At 46.9% G+C, this 11,924-nt stretch overlaps 1 long non-coding RNA gene across 2 annotated transcripts; it reads right to left on the bottom strand.

The window, feature by feature from the left end:
- Positions 1 to 695: 695 nt before the first annotated feature.
- LOC311115806 lies at positions 696 to 1,785 on the bottom strand. Of its 2 annotated transcripts, XR_014611315.1 has the most exons (4): positions 1,542 to 1,785; positions 1,239 to 1,325; positions 997 to 1,176; positions 696 to 965 (listed from the first exon to the last, which is right to left on the bottom strand). It is a non-coding gene; the product is annotated as an uncharacterized lncRNA (long non-coding RNA). The 2 variants fall into 2 exon arrangements; XR_014611314.1 differs by having other exon boundaries at positions 997 to 1,325.
- Between the last annotated feature and the right edge of the window lie 10,139 nt (positions 1,786 to 11,924).

Genomic DNA, 11,924 nt, shown 5'->3' with positions numbered 1-11,924 from the left:
CTACACTATACCTAGACCCTCCTCCTGGCTACACTATACCTAGACCTCCTCCTGTTGGCTACACTATACCTAGACCCTCCTCCTACACTCCTCCTGATTACTGCCTCCTCCTGGCTACACTATACCTAGACCCTCCTCCTGGCTACACTATACCTAGACCCTCCTCCTGGCTACACTATACCTAGACCCTCCTCCTGGCTACACTATACCTAGACCCTCCTCCTGGCTACACTATACCTAGACCCTCCTCCTGGCTACACTATACCTAGACCCTCCTCCTGGCTACACTATACCTAGACCCTCCTCCTGGCTACACTATACCTAGACCCTCCTCCTGGCTACACTATACCTAGACCCTCCTCCTGGCTACACTATACCTAGACCCTCCTCCTGGCTACACTATACCTAGACCCTCCTCCTGGCTACACTATACCTAGACCCTCCTCCTTGGCTACACTATACCTAGACCCTCCTCCTGGACTACACTAGGCTACCTAGACCCTCCTCCTGGCTACACTATACCTAGACCCTCCTCCTGGCTACACTATACCTAGACCCTCCCTCCTGGCTACACTATACCTAGACCCTCCTCCTGGCTACACTATACCTAGACCCTCCTCCTCCTGTTGGCTACACTATACCTAGACCCTCCTCCTGGCTACACTATACCTAGACCCTCCTCCTGTCTGGCTACACTATACCTAGACCCTCCTCCTGGCTACACTATACCTAGACCCTCCTCCTGGCTACACTATACCTAGACCCTCCTCCTGTTGGCTACACTATACCTAGACCCTCCTCCTGTTGGCTACACTATACCTAGACCCTCCTCCTGGCTACACTATACCTAGACCCTCCTCCTGGCTACACTATACCTAGACCCTCCTCCTGTTGGCTACACTATACCTAGACCCTCCTCCTGTTGGCTACACTATACCTAGACCCTCCTCCTGGCTACACTATACCTAGACCCTCCTCCTGTTGGCTGCACTATACCTAGACCCTCCTCCTGGCTACACTATACCTAGACCCTCCTCCTGTTGGCTACACTATACCTAGACCCTCCTCCTGTTGGCTACACTATACCTAGACCCTCCTCCTGTTGGCTACACTATACCTAGACCCTCCTCCTGTTGGCTACACTATACCTAGACCCTCCTCCTGGCTACACTATACCTAGACCCTCCTCCTCCTGGCTACACTATACCTAGACCCTCCTCCTGTTGGCTACACTATACCTAGACCCTCCTCCTGGCTACACTATACCTAGACCCTCCTCCTGTTGGCTACACTATACCTAGACCCTCCTCCTGGCTACACTATACCTAGACCCTCCTCCTGTTGGCTACACTATACCTAGACCCTCCTCCTGTTGGCTACACTATACCTAGACCCTCTCCTCCTGGCTACACTATACCTAGACCCTCCTCCTGTTGGCTACACTATACCTAGACCCTCCTCCTGTTGGCTACACTATACCTAGACCCTCCTCCTCCTGGCTACACTATACCTAGACCCTCCTCCTGTTGGCTACACTATACCTAGACCCTCCTCCTGGCTACACTATACCTAGACCCTCCTCCTGTTGGCTACACTATACCTAGACCCTCCTCCTCCTGGCTACACTATACCTAGACCCTCCTCCTGGCTACACTATACCTAGACCCTCCTCCTCCTGGCTACACTATACCTAGACCCTCCTCCTGTTGGCTACACTATACCTAGACCCTCCTCCTGGCTACACTATACCTAGACCCTCCTCCTGGCTACACTATACCTAGACCCTCCTCCTGGCTACTCTAGACCCTCCAACATATAGGTCCAGCGTCAGCCCCAACCCTAGGCCTGTACACCACCCAGGACAGAAAACACCCCTACCAGCCTGGAACAAGAAAAAAACAGATGCCGCACTGTCTCCTCCTCCCCACAGAACAGACCCCCCCTCCCCACTGATGCCGCACTGACCCCTCCTGCCCACAGAACAGACCCCCCCTCCCCACTGATGCCGCACTGACCCCTCCTGCCCACAGAACAGACACCCCCTCCCCACTGATGCCGCACTGACCCCTCCTGCCCACAGAACAGACACCCCCTCCCCACTGATGCTGCACTGACCCCTCCTGCCCACAGAACAGACACCCCCTCCCCACTGATGCTGCACTGTCTCCTCCTGCCCACAGAACAGACACCCCCTCCCCACTGATGCCGCACTGTCTCCTCCTGCCCACAGAACAGACACCCCCTCCCCACTGATGCCGCACTGTCTCCTCCTGCCCACAGAACAGACACCCCCTCCCCACTGATGGATCAAGCTGCGTATCTGTTGGTAGCGATGTGAATAATCCTCCAGTGTAGATCCCCTTTAACGAACATCGTCAGCATAAAGCCGACAATTAAAACGGCCTACCCACTTACTGCCCCTGGAACTGCCAGCCCCTGCAGCCTCTCCCTCAGCCTACACAGCAGTGGTTATATGGCAAACAGTAGAGCTGACCCCAGAGTGAACACCCCTGCCTAATCCCTCTCAAAATATGCATTTCAAAAGACATTCTCGGGTTAAAAGCAGATTTCCTTTTCTGCATTGAGCGAGAGAGAGACACATAGAGAGGGGGAGAGAGAGAGAGAGAGAGAGAGAGGGGGGGGGAGAGAGAGGGAGGGAGAGAGAGAGAGAGAGAGAGAGAGAGAGAGAGAGAGAGAGAGAGAGAGAGAGAGAGAGAGAGAGAGAGAGAGACAGAGAGAGAGATCATGGGCTCCTGAGTTCTACTGCAAAACAATTTAATTATAGTTGGATAAATGTAGATAAACTTTGATTTTTTTTTCTCGCAAGGACTTATACAGGATACTACCCCTCTACATCAAAACCTTCAAACCAAATCAAAATTCCATACCTGAAACCTTTGATTTTGGACTAAATTACCTGAATGGATTCTTGTCACCCCGCTCCTCCGCACACTCCACTGGCTTCCAGGTAAAGCTCGCATCCACTTCAACCTACTTCTGAAGCCAAAAAGTAAAAGACAATCATCTCTAGGTCATTTATTTACTAAATAAGGCTACTAAACTACCAAGCTGCTAGGACAGAACAGACACTGGCAGCAACTTCAATTAGCACTGAAGTATGAAGTGAGATGTGTGAAAACTCTTGAGCCTAACAATGGCAGCAGAGTTTCACAGCCCCCCCTCCCCCCCCCACCCAAATGCAGAGGGCCTTTGAAGCCCCCTGCACCAATGGCGTATCCCTGGGCAGATGTCATCACAGTACAGTACCCCCTTTTGGATATTAAAAAATAACACTGCATGGAAATAAGTACAAAAATAAGCTCCTCAAGGACAATCCAGAGACAGTATTCGCTGACTGCTACAAAGAGGGGAATGTAAGCGACTTCATTTTCCACACAGACCATCCCCTGGCATGACACAGTGCTATAAGAGCACACTACCCCTATGTCAAGAGAGAGGGTCTTGGCCCAGGGTGGAAACTCAGAATACTAGACATTGAGGAAATTGAAACAACCTCTTGTCAACGTGTGCCAGTCTGGGGCAGTAATGGGGCAGGGTATCCTCATGCAGTTCCAGCAGGACTTTTACGGGATCAAAGAGAGAGCACAGCAGGAAAAACTCTCCCTCTGTGACGACTCCCCCCATCCTGAGTGAGTCTGATTACACCTCTTCAAACTGTCCTGCAGACGAGGATGGTCAACCAGCTGAGACCACCCCAAACAAACCCTGGTCACACCCTATATAGCCCCTTCTAGATCAGACCTATGCCCCTGCTGTCCCATCCACCAAACTACCAGGTGTGAAACAGGGAAGAGACTCAGGGGGGTATGCTAATTTGATATAGAGCAGACCTAACCCATTCTATTAAATTAGTCAAAACAGGAAAATTTTACATCTGGCTAGAAATTAATAAGGAAATTATCTCAACAGAGAAAAATGTCCTCATGTGTGCTATCTATATCCACCCAATAGAATCCCCATACTTTAACGATGACAGCTTCTCCATCCTAGAGGGGGAGATCAACCATTTCCAGGCCCAGGGACATGTACTAGTCTGTGGCGACCTAAATGCCAGAACTGGACATGAACCTGACATCCTCAGCACACAGGGGGACAAACACCTACCTGGAGGTGACAGCATTCCCTCCAAAATATGCCCCCCTAGACACAACTATGACAAAACAACCAACAAAAACGGGTCACAACTCCTGCAGCTCTGTCGCATGCTGGGTCTGTACATAGTCAATGGTAGGCTTGGAGGGGACTCCTATGGTAGGTACACCTATAGCTCATCCCTTGGCAGTAGTACTGTAGACTACTTTATCACTGACCTCAACCCAGAGTCTCTCAGAGCGTTCACGGTCAGCCCACTGACACCCCTATCAGATCACAGCAAAATCACAGTCTACTTGAACAGAGCAGTACTCAATCATGAGGCATCAAAGCCAAAGGAACTGCACAATATTAAGAAATGCTATAGATGGAAGGAAAGTAGTGTTGAAACCTACCAAAAAACAATTAGGCAACAACAAATTAAATTCCTTTTAGACAACTTCCTGGACAAAACATTTCACTGTAATAGTGAAGGTGTAAACTTGGCAGCGGTCCTCTGTAGCTCAGCTGGTAGAGCACAGCGCTTGTAACGCCAGGGTAGTGGGTTCGATCCCCGGGACCACCCGTACACAAAAAATGTATGCACGCATGACTGTAAGTCGCTTTGGATAAAAGCGTCTGCTAAATGGCATATTATTATTATTATTATTAAAGCCTAAACAGTATATTGGATCTTTCAGCTTCCCTATCAAATCTAAAAATGTCAAGCAGACAACTTAAGAAAATTAACAACAATGACAAATGGTTTGATGAAGAATGCAAAAACCTAAGAAAGAAATTGAGAAACCTATCCAACCAAAAACAGAGAGACCCGGAAAACCTGAGTCTACGCCTTCACTATGGTGAATCACTAGAACAATACAGAAATACACTACGGAAAAAGAAGGAACAGCATGTCAGAAATCAGCTCAATGTAATTGAAGAATCCATAGACTCTAACCACTTGTGGGAAAATTGGAAAACACTAAACAAACAACAACACGAAGAGCTATCTATCCAAAACGGAGATGTATGGGTAAACCACTTCTCCAACCTTTTTGGCTTTATAACAAAGAACAAACAGCAAAACATATACATGATCAATTACAAATCTTATAATCAGCTATTAAAGACTACCAGAACCCAGTGGATTCTCCAATTACATTGAATGAACTACAGGACAAAATACAAACCCTCCAACCCAAAAAGGCCTGTGGTGTTGATGGTATCCTACATGAAATGATAAAATATACAGACCACAAATTCCAATTGGCTATACTTAAACTCTTAAACATCATCCTCAGCTCTGGCATCTTCCCAAATATTTGGAACAAAGGACTGATAACCTCAATCCACAAAAGTGGAGACAAATATGACCCCAATAACTACCGTGGGATATCCGTCAACAGCAACCTTGGGAAAATCCTCTGCATTATCATTAACAGCAGACTTGTACATTTCCTCAGTGAAAACAATGTACTGAGCAAATATCAAATTGGCTTTTTACCAAATTACTGTACGACAGACCACGTATTCACCCTGCACACCCTAATTGACAAACCAAAACAAAGGCAAAGTCTTCTCATGCTTTCTTGATTTCAAAAAAAGCTTTTGACTCAATTTGGCTTGAGGGTTTGCTACAGTGAGGGAAATAAGTATTTGACCCCCTCTCAATCAGAAAGATTTCTGGCTCCCAGGTGTCTTTTATACAGGTAACGAGCTGAGATTAGGAGCACACTCTTAAAGGGAGTGCTCCTAATATCAGTTTGTTACCTGTATAAAAGACACCTGTCCACAGAAGCAATCAATCAATCAGATTCCAAACTCTCCACCATGGCCAAGACCAAAGAGCTCTCCAAGGATGTCAGGGACAAGATTGTAGACCTACACAAGGCTGGAATGGGCTACAAGACCATCGCCAAGCAGCTTGGTAAGAAGGTGACAACAGTTGGTGCGATTATTCGCAAATGGAAGAAACACAAAATACCTGTCAATCTCCCTCTGCCTGGGGCTCCATGCAAGATCTCACCTTGTGGAGTTGCAATGATCATGAGAACGGTGAGGAATCAGCCCAGAACTACACGGGAGGATCTTGTCAATGATCTCAAGGCAGCTGGGACCATAGTCACGAAGAAAACAATTGGTAACACACTACGCCGTGAAGGACTGAAATCCTGCAGCGCCCGCAAGGTCCCCCTGCTCAATAAAGCACATATACAGGGCCGTCTGAAGTTTGCCAATGAACATCTGAATGATTCAGAGGAGAACTGGGTGAAAGTGTTGTGGTCAGATGAGACCAAAATGGAGCTCTTTGGCATCAACTCAACTCGCCGTGTTTGGAGGAGGAGGAATGCTGCCTATGACCCCAAGAACACCATCCCCACCATCAAACATGGAGGTGGAAACATTATGCTTTGGGGGTGTTTTTCTGCTAAGGGGACAGGACAACTTCACCTCATCAAAGGGACGATGGACGGGGCCATGTACTGTCAAATCTTGGGTGAGAACCTCCTTCCCTCAGCCAGGGCATTGAAAATGGGTCGTGGATGGGTATTCCAGCATGACAATGACCCAAAACACACGGCCAAGGCAACAAAGGAGTGGCTCAAGAAGAAGCACATTAGGGTCCTGGAGTGGCCTAGCCAGTCTCCAGACCTTAATCCCATAGAAAATCTGTGGAGGGAGCTGAAGGTTCGAGTTGCCAAACGTCAGCCTCGAAACCTTAATGACTTGGAGAAGATCTGCAAAGAGGAGCGGAACAAAATCCCTCCTGAGATGTGTGCAAACCTGGTGGCCAACTACAAGAAACGTCTGACCTCTGTGATTGCCAACAAGGGTTTTGCCACCAAGTACTAAGTCATGTTTTGCAGAGGGGTCAAATACTTATTTCCCTCATTAAAATGCAAATCAATTTATAACATTTTAAAATGCGTTTTTCTGGATTTTTGTTGTTGTTATTCTATCTCTCACTGTTCAAATAAACCTACCATTAAAATTATAGACTGATCATGTCTTTGTCAGTGGGAAAACGTACAAAATCAGCAGGGGATCAAATACTTTTTTCCCTCACTGTATACAAATTGATGGAAAGTGGTGTTCGGGGAAAAACATACGACATTATAAAATCCATGTACACAAACAACAAGTGTGCGGTTAAAATTGGCAAAAAACACACACATTTCTTTCCACAGGGCCGTGGGGTGAGACAGGGATGCAGCTTAAGCCCCACCCTCTTCAACATACAGTGGGGGAAAAAAGTATTTAGTCAGCCACCAATTGTGCAAGTTCTCCCACTTAAAAAGATGAGAGAGGCCTGTAATTTTCATCATAGGTACACGTCAACTATGACAGACAAATTGAGAGAAAAAAATCCAGAAAATCACATTGTAGGATTTTAAATTAATTTATTTGCAAATGATGGTGGAAAATAAGTATTTGGTCACCTACAAACAAGCAACATTTCTGGCTCTCACAGACCTGTAACTTCTTCTTTAAGAGGCGCCTTTGTCCTCCACTCGTTACCTGTATTAATGGCACCTGTTTGAACTTGTTATCAGTATAAAAGACACCTGTCCACAACCTCAAACAGTCACACTCCAAACTCCACTATGGCCAAGACCAAAGAGCTGTCAAAGGACACCAGAAACAAAATTGTAGACCTGCACCAGGCTGGGAAGACTGAATCTGCAATAGGTAAGCAGCTTGGTTTGAAGAAATCAACTGTGGGAGCAATTATTAGGAAATGGAAGACATACAAGACCACTGATAATCTCCCTCGATCTGGGGCTCCACGCAAGATCTCACCCGTGGGGTCAAAATGATCACAAGAACGGTGAGCAAAAATCCCAGAACCACACGGGGGGACCTAGTGAATGACCTGCAGAGAGCTGGGACCAAAGTAACAAAGCCTACCATCAGTAACACACTACGCCGCCAGGGACTCAAATCCTGCAGTGCCAGACGTGTCCCCCTGCTTAAGCCAGTACATGTCCAGGCCCGTCTGAAGTTTGCTAGAGTGCATTTGGATGATCTAGTAGAGGATTGGGAGAATGTCATATGGTCAGATGAAACCAAAATAGAACTTTTTGGTAAAAACTCAACTCGTCGTGTTTGGAGGACAAAGAATGCTGAGTTGCATCCAAAGAACACCATACCTACTGTGAAGCATGGGGGTGGAAACATCATGCTTTGGGGCTGTTTTTCTGCAAAGGGACCAGGACGACTGATCTGTATAAAGGAAAGAATGAATGGGCCATGTATCGTGAGATTTTGAGTGAAAACCTCCTTCCATCAGCAAGGGCATTGAAGATGAAACGTGGCTGGGTCTTTCAGCATGACAATGATCCTAAACACACCGCCCGGGCAACGAAGGAGTGGCTTCGTAAGAAGCATTTCAAGGTCCTGGAGTGGCCTAGCCAGTCTCCAGATCTCAACCTCATAGAAAATCTTTGGAGGGAGTTGAAAGTCCGTGTTGCCCAGCGACAGCCCCAAAACATCACTGCTCTAGAGGAGATCTGCATGGAGGAATGGGCCAAAATACCAGCAACAGTGTGTGAAAACCTTGTGAAGACTTACAGAAAACGTTTGACCTGTGTCATTGCCAACCAAGGGTATATAACAAAGAATTGAGAAACTTTTGTTATTGACAAAATATTTATTTTCCACCATAATTTGCAAATAAATTCATGAAAAATCCTACAATGTGATTTCCTGGATTTTTTTTCCTCATTTTGTCTGTCATAGTTGACGTGTACCTATGATGAAAATGACAGGCCTCTCTCATCTTTTTAAGTGGGAGAACTTGCACAATTGGTGGCTGACTAAATACTTTTTTTCCCCACTGTATATCTTATTGAACTGGCGAGGGCACTAGAACAGTCTGCAGCACCCGGCCTCACCCTACTAGAATCTGAAATCAAATGTCTACTGTTTGCTGATGATCTGGTGCTTCTGTCCCCAACCAAGGAGGGCCAACAGCAGCACCTAGATCTTCTGCACAGATTCTGTCAGACCTGGGCCCTGACTGTAAATCTCAGTAAGACAAAAATGATGGTGTTCCAAAAAAGGTTGAGTTGCCAGGGGGTTGCGATGCGGTTGGCTTCAAGTCCTTTAGTGTTCTGCCGCAGTCAGACTAGAGAGGAGTTTTCCCCCTGTATTACCCAGAATACCCCACAGTATTACCCAGAATACTCTCTCTTTCTCTCTCATTCTCTCTCTCTCTGCCTCTGTCTCCCCTCCCCCCCCCCCCTCTCTCAATACAGAAAAGGGAATCTGCTTTCAACCCAAAAAATGTATTTTGAAATGCATGTACTCCCCTACTCCCTCTATTAACACCCAAAGGTTTGCTCCACTCTTTACAGGGGATTTAGATGGAATGGTACTCTACTACCATAACTAGTCCACGTCAACACCACAACTAGGCCTACTGCAAGAAAAACACAACTAACACCACTGCAAATAATGCTGCTTTCACAAAAGGCACGAGCTACCAAATTCCCTCCGCACACAATGCAATGCTCTCCAGGAATAAAAAAAAAAAAAAAAAAAGTTTATTTCACAGTTCAATTGTTGTACCCCATGAAGTTTAAATCCTAAATCTAGAATAGCCTATGTGTGTGCAGTTAAAAACTTAAATCCCAATCCCTGAGAGATATCAGAAGTTCAGAAGTTGTTCAGAAGTAATCGATCTTGGTTTTAATAGTTTCTTTCTGCAGTGGCTATTGATTGTATTCCTTTTAATGCGCTTCTGCTCCTGACGCCGCTCTGTCTGGGGGAGGCGGGGTCTGGGGGAGGCAGGGGTGGGGTCTGGGGGGGGCGGGGGCGGGGGGGGGAAACCTGCAGAACATTCCTTTTTGCTGCCTCCACCTTCTTTGGGGGTCTGAGGGCTGTTTTTTTTTTTTCTGAATGAACCGAATACCAATGACAAATGAATCACTCTCTTTCACAGAAAAAACCTGCGGATCACCCCCTAACGAAGTCCTAGAGGCAGGCCATCATAAAGACTTGTTTTGTTAGCACAATCATTCATGAAAATAGCGGATGTTATTTTTTTTTTTTAGAATGACTTTTTTTCACAACTTTTACACACGGGGATTATAAATAGATACGCATTAAATGTGTGCGTAAAAATACAAGATAATAACATTGAAGCTCACTCAGTAAAATAATTAGCTCCACTTTGTTGTTTGGTTCTGTGGCCTTTTTGAGTTCAAGATGTCCAATCTGCCGTTCTACTAGGCTTTTTAAAGCCATCTCCCGACACAATAGTATTCAGAGGAGTGGAGTGGAGAGGGGAGGGACTCGCCATTGGCTGTGGCTCCATCCCAAATGACACCCCTATACCCTCCATAGTGCACTACTTTAGACTAGAGCCCTATGTGTCCTGGTTTAAAAGTAGTGCACTATGAAGGGTATCCAGTGCCATTTGGGAGGCAGGCTGTGTGTGTAGAGCAGGGCAGCTGAGGCTGGTCAGATCGTGGGAAAGGGCCTCCACGTAAAGCAGTGGATTCTTCCTCGCTGTTGTTCTTGTGTAATTGATCTTCCTCCAGTCGATGGGGCGGGAGACTTCAAAGATGGTGCGGCTGTTGGAGGTTCTCTCTCTCTCTCTCTCTCTCTCTCTCTCTCTCTCTCTCTCTCTCTCTCTCTCTCTCTCTCTCTCTCTCTCTCTCTCTCTCTCTCTCTCTCTCTCTCTCTCTCTCTCTTCTCTCTCTCTGCGAGCAAGCACATGTATAGGCTATGAAGTTAATTTGGTGGCATTGATATCAAGCAAAACTTATGAAGTCAAGAACTAAATTCTTATTATTGCAAACAAACATAATGATTTTGAAAGCAAAACATCAACCCAAAAGTATTGAGAGCAAACCCAAAAAATTATAGGGAAATAATTTTGAAATGCGAGAACGAATTAGTTGTAAATGAATGCAAAAAAAGTAATAATTCAGTGAAACATTTTCAATGATAACGCCATTGCGATCAAACACCTCCCTCTTTGCCTGCAATTTTCCCTATCTTTGATTACGTACCCTGGCCTTTGGTTACGTTCCCTGGCCTTTGGTTACGTTCCCTGGCCTTTGGTTACGTTACCTGGCCTTTGGTTACGTTCCCTGGCCTTTGGTTACGTTCCCTGGCCTTTGGTTACGTTCCCTGGCCTTTGGTTACGTTCCCTGGCCTTTGGTTACATTCCCTGGCCTTTGGTTACATTCCCTGGCCTTTGGTTACGTTCCCTGGCCTTTGGTTACGTTCCCTGGCCTTTGGTTACATTCCCTGGCCTTTGGTTACGTTCCCTGGCCTTTGGTTACGTTCACTGGCCTTTGGTTACGTTCCCTGGCCTTTGGTTACATTCCCTGGCCTTTGGTTATGTTCCCTGGCCATTTTCTGCAGGTTTTGGCACTTTCATTACAGCAGCATAACAGCCTGCATCCCACTGCTGGTTAGCACCCTGCATCCCACTGCTGGTTAGCACCCTGCATCCCACTGCTGGTTAGCACCCTGCATCCCACTGCTGGATAGCACCCTGCATCCCACTGCTGGATAGCACCCTGCATCCCACTGCTGGTTAGCACCCTGCATCCCACTGCTGGTTAGCACCCTGCATCCCACTGCTGGTTAGCACCCTGCATCCCACTGCTGGTTAGCACCCTGCATCCCACTGCTGGTTAGCACCCTGCATCCCACTGCTGGTTAGCACCCTGCATCCCATTACTGGTTAGCACCCTGCATCCCACTGCTGGTTAGCACCCTGCATCCCACTGCTGGTTAGCACCCTGCATCCCACTGCTGGTTAGCACCCTGCATCCCACTGCTGGTTAGCACCCTGCATCCCACTGCTGGAT

Source organism: Coregonus lavaretus, assembly GCF_964263955.1.
Source record: "Coregonus lavaretus genome assembly, contig: HAP1_SCAFFOLD_4768, whole genome shotgun sequence".
Lineage (NCBI taxonomy): Eukaryota > Metazoa > Chordata > Actinopteri > Salmoniformes > Salmonidae > Coregonus > Coregonus lavaretus.
This window is presented reverse-complemented; position numbering and strand designations above follow the sequence as displayed.